Source organism: Herpailurus yagouaroundi, unplaced genomic scaffold (genome assembly GCF_014898765.1).
Source record: "Herpailurus yagouaroundi ecotype Mexico unplaced genomic scaffold, PumYag 187, whole genome shotgun sequence".
In the NCBI taxonomy this organism is placed as follows: domain Eukaryota; kingdom Metazoa; phylum Chordata; class Mammalia; order Carnivora; family Felidae; genus Herpailurus; species Herpailurus yagouaroundi.
In genome coordinates, this window is record NW_024412418.1 from 11,680,900 (window position 1) to 11,686,781 (window position 5,882).

The following is a 5,882-nucleotide window of genomic DNA, read 5'->3' on the forward strand; positions in this document are numbered from 1 at the left end:
ATAAATTGTTTTTTACATTTTTTAAGTTTATTTAAGAGAGACAGAGATGAGTAGGGGAGGGGCAGAGAGAGAGAGAGAGAGAGAGAGAGAGAGAGAGTCCCAAGCAGCCTCCACACCATCAGTGCAGAACCCAAGGTGGGGCTCAAAAATCACAAAACCATGAGATTATGACCTGAGCTGAAAATGAGAGTTGGGTGCTTAACCAACTGAGCCACCCAGGTGCCCCAATAATCCCAATAAATTTAAATGGTTTAGGCATCCCTAATTAAAAGTCAGATATTATCAGATTAGGTGAGAAAGCAAGACACAAGTCTATCTTGCGAAGAAGAAACCTGCATTAAATGTAAAGACCTGAATAGGTTAGATGTAAAATGATGCAAAAGGATATATACTGCTAATACTAATCCAAAAAGCTGAAGTGGCTATATTAATGCCAGATAAAATGGACTATATGAAAAAATAATACCAGGGGCAAAGAGGGTTATTGCATAGGGATAAAGAGTTAACTCGTCAGACAGTATATTAAATCTTCAACATTTATATGCGTAGGGACAGAGCTTTAAAATGCACAAAGCAGATAAAATTGATAAATAAATCCACCATTACAGTGGAGAATTTCAATAGTAGAATAAGTAGACAGAAAATCACTCTAGACAAACTGAATAACATTATCAAACAACTTGTTATAACTGTAGAGCACTTTACCCAACATCCTTACCCAACAATCATGGAATATGCACTGTTTCAAAGAGCACACAAACATTTACCATGCTAGGCCGTAAAGCAAGTTTGTAAGTTTAAGAGGATTCAAATCAAACAAAAAATGTTCTCTGATCACAGTAAAATTAATTAATATTAGAAATCAATAAAAGAAAGATATCTGGAAAATCTCCTAATATTTGTAAAGCAAATAACACACATAAATAAACCATGAATTAAAGAAACAAAAAGCAAAATTAAAAACAATTTTGAGTATAATGAAAATGAAACACACTTACCAGATTTTGTAGAATGCAACCTGAGAAGTTTTTAGAGGCATATGTGTTGCAGTAAAAGCTTGAGTTGGAATAGGATGACTTCAAATCAGTGGCCTCACCTTCTCTTTTAAGTAGAAAAATAAGAGCAAATGAAACCCAAAGTAAAAAGAAGAAATAAAGAGCAGAAATCAGTGAAATTAAAGATAGAAAATGAGTTGAACAAAGAACTGGGTTTTTGAAAGGATCAGTAAAATGGATAAACTTCTAGCCAGTCTGATTAAAAAAAAAAAGAGTGAATGCACAAGTTTCCAATATGAGTAATGAGAGAGTGGGGATCACTGTAGATCCAGATATTAAAAGGATTAGATGAATTATTATGAATTAGTAAATAGCTATTAAAGGAGTAGTTTAATTATACCACATTAAGAATCTACATACGGGCTACTGTTAGTTTATTTAAGGCTAAAGTAGAAAGGAAGAGCTGTGATCAAGGACATAATATGTTAAGTTTCTGGATTGTTACAGACAGCATATTTTCATTAATAACAACAACAAAAAATTTCTAGTACCTGGGACTTGAATAGACCTATGTTAGACTCTCCCTAGTGAACCAAAAGACAAAAAGATGTCCTTTGAAGATGTATGTCATGTATGTAAAATAATAAAGCATAAATGTTCAGTGATACGGAATAAATAAGTACTCTTTATATTGATGAGAGGGAGTAATTATAAAGGTCCAGGCAGACCTGTTGGAGAAATTGATCCAAATAGCTCAGCATTTATGCTAGAATTACCTAAGCTTGCAATTTCTGGGTGTAAATAAGAAAGCTAAATAATTTGAGAAACATAATAATGCCCAGACCTTAATAACTGGTTGAAACACTTTAAATAAAAAATCCAAGCTAATTTCAAGATGTAATGAATAAAAATTTAAAGAGATGGAATAATAGAATGTAATCTTTTAGGGTAATGAACTAATTCAGAATACTTGGATTACAGACAAACAAATTTTCCAATAAGCCAAGGAGGGATCAAATACTACATTAAGTTTCTGCTCTTCTATTATGGCATATGATGCAGGGAACAAACAAAAGCATAGTGACATGCTGTAAGTAGTTTGCATTTAAAGGAAAAATAGACATCGAAGCTTTCACATAAGAATTCTCAGAGGAATTTGCTCATAGTGATGCTGTTTGGATCCTTTTATACTCACTATTGATTCCCAAAAAATAAAACACATCCAAATTAGAGTCATGCATTCATCTCTTGTTTATGGTAGCTATTGACTCATTATCCCAGGCCAATTCTGGGAATTTAGAATTTCCAATAATGTGGATTTAGGTGAATTTCCTCTCCTTCAATCCAAACATGAATTAGTTTAAAAGTTTGAAAGTTTAAAAGTCCCAGATTACCAGTTGTAATATTCTGGGATGCCTGGGTGGCTCAGTTGGTTGAACCTTTGACTTTGGCTCTGGTCATGACCTTGTGGTTTGTGGGTTTGAGCCCTGCATGGAGCTCTCTGCTATCAGTGGGGAGACCGCTTCAGATCCTCTGTTCCCCTATCTCTTTGAATCTCCCCCCCAAGTGCTCTCTCTTTTTCCAAAATGAACAAATATTTACAAAGAAAAAAAAGTTGAAGTGTTCCAATGTTAACATCTTCTTTAAAATTTTTTTTTTAGTGTTTATTTTTTGAGAGAGAGAAAGAGACAGAGCATGAGCCGGGGAAGGGCAGAGAGAGAGGGAGACTCAGAATCTGAAGCAGGCTCCAGGCTCTGAACTGTCAGCACAGAGCTTGATGTGGGGCTCAAACCCATGAGGCTGAGATCATGACCTGAGGGGAAGTCGGGTGCTTACCTGACTGAGCCACCCAGGTGCCCTAAATACTGACATCTTGTGAGAAAGAAGTCTTTTCTTGCAGTGTCAAGGGAAGAGTTCACAGGTACCCTGCTGTCCTGCAATTCAAACATACCATTTGTCAGTTCCCTGTAATACACCACCTTTCAGGTTAGGACTAGGGACCATTGCTGGTACTGAGCTTTCTCAGAGTGAGAGAGGGCACAAATTGGAACAAATCAGATTTCAAAGAAACTTTTCTTCAACTTTAGTATAAATATCCAAGCTATTCTAGATTTTCAGGATGCTGTATGATGAACAATGGGCACACAGTGAGCTGTTTAGTTTTATAACTCCTTTATTTTTTTTATCTGACACATTTCTTTAAGAGATCCAGCAAAATGTTCATGTAACTGATGCCCTGTGGTTGTTGGAGGAGGCCATTGGAGTGGCCTGCCTCTTTCTCCAGTCTCTCTTTTCCCTCTGTGTTCCTATTCGGGGGTCAGTTTGAGGTTTTAGGGGGGAAACTCCTGAGGATTTAAAAGAACAGGGTTCACATTCTGGGTATTCATTTTCTACCACAAATATTTATTGAATACATAATAACTGTTTGATAAAATTCAGTATCTCGATACCCATTTAAAAATGATCTGAGTTGTTGGGACGCCTGGGTGGCTCAGTCAGTTATGTGTCCAACTTTGGTTCAGGTGATGATCTCACAGTTTGTGAGTTCGAACCCCGCATAAGGCTCTGTGCTGACAGCTCAGAGCCTGGAACCTGCTTCAGATTCTGTCTCCCTTTGTCTCTCTCTGCCTCTCCCTGGATCTCACTGTCTCTCTTTCAAAAAATTTAATAAACATTAAAAAAATAAATGATCTGAGTTGCGATTCTACTGTGATGGAATGTGTCATGGAATTGCTGATTTAGGAACTATCCCCATTTCCTGGGGTCTTTTCTTGCATCGTTAAGCATTTTCATGTTAGTGCTTGGTGGTACTGTTGGATTCATAGCAAGTCTTGATGGGAAGCAGTAAGCTGCTATCAGATTTTCTTTCCAAATATTCTGTTTGAGTCAAAGTGATCTCAGACAATTAATCAAGAAAATGAGTCTCTGTTTTAGTGAGTCTAGGATCACAGAGATACTTGCAAAAATGTATTTGTGTGTATAATAAACTTTAAAAAGGGGTCCAAAGTTACTCGACTTTAGTTTACAAAAACTATTTGTAAAAATAAATTTAAAAACAAACATCTCACTGTCAAAATAACTGATTAAATGATTCTACTTGTTTTACCTGTGGCTAGCAAAGACAGAGCTTACATGGTGAGAAACAAACATCTACTTTGTTTATAAGACCCATGTAGTACTTCTAAATCGCTTATTATGTGTCAGGAAATATGCCAAGCACATAATAAATATTAATTCATTCCATTCCTCACAATAATCCTATTAGGTTTCACCTGCTTGCAAGTGAAAGGAAAACAAGGAAGAGAAAGGGATAAGGGAGACAGCTGTGGAGGCTAACAGCTATAAGGAAGAACTGAAATTTGAACCCAGTTCTTCTGGACTCCAATGCCCAAACTTTTAACACTAACTTTTATTGGCATCTGAGCTAATTGAGACTAGGATTTGGTGCATACTAATAAATTGCATTTAACTAAATAAAGACAAAGATGATGCATACACTAGATTTTTAAAACCTTTGATGCTGTAACGTAAGTGGGATTGTTGATCATTCTTGATTCTTTATGTATTTTGTCTATATGCTGTGTTTATGAATAATGTCCAACTCCCAAACATGAATAATTACTTTAAAAATTTTTAATAGATATGATCAAGGTGAAACAGAGTTAGTGTTTTAGATGGAAACCTTAAACATTTTATATTGAATTTCATTGCCAAATTTACTTTGTCCTACCTATCTGTTTTAAAGTTTAATCTAGTAGTTGCTGTATTACAAACAAGAAGATATTTAAATGATATATTTTATGGAATAAAAAATCACTGATATTCGTGGCATAGGATATTTTTTCTTTTTAATATCAATAACAGGTCATCTAGAATTTGTAAATTGGTGATTTGAGAGTGACATTTGGGGGAAATGCAAGTTTCCTTCCAAATTCTTATTTGAACTTTTAAATTTCATAAAAATTTAGTATTTCAGAATTCATTTTATAAATTTGATTAAAATCTGCTTGTTAAATTAGATTAAGTGTTTGCAGTTGTTGGTAGAATTCTTTTACCTATATCCTCTTTTGTGACATCTGCTGACAATTCCTGGTATTGCAGTGTTCCATAATTCGCCCTTATCTGCCTTCTCCAACTGTCCAGTACTTACATATTCAGATAATACCAATTTAAATCACCTGAAGGGACTTAGTGATTATACTTGACTAAAGAAGAGGTATTGTATTATGAGACCCAATCATAGAAATATGAGTCCTGTGGAGGCTGAGGAATTATTCACTTGGCATATTCTTATTTTTTTCTTTCATTGCTTGGTACTAAAACAGATATCATACATGTTTTCACCCTGAAAACCTCAAACTCCTTCTATGTAAGAATATTACATAGAGTAATATTTACTATTGACAGTTGTCAACCAATCCTTCTAACGACATTGCCACTCAGACATTCTCCACAATATGATAGTTACGTGATAAAAACTGTACATCAGAATAAAACTGAAGGGGTAGACTCTAAATCCATATTGATAATGAATGAACTGTACCTAGATCCCTGCACACACCAGTGCATGGCTACAGAGCAGAACGCACGAGCAAACTTTTTATATTACCAGGAATCCATTTATCCACTGTCCCATCAGTCAAATTCAGATACTTGTTGCCAGTTCCAAGATTTATAGGCTGGAGCTGGTTTTTGAAATTGCTTTGTATTTCCATTTAACAACCAGGGCAGCAGCATGTTAAAATTTTGCCTTGGTCTCCTCGGAGCCTATTTATAAACCTAATTTGTCTCCCTGGACGTTTTTTTTTTTTTTTTCCTCTCTCTTTCAAATGTCAGCTCTAGGCTTCTGGACTATTATCCCGCGGGGGGCGCCGCGCCGCCCGCGCG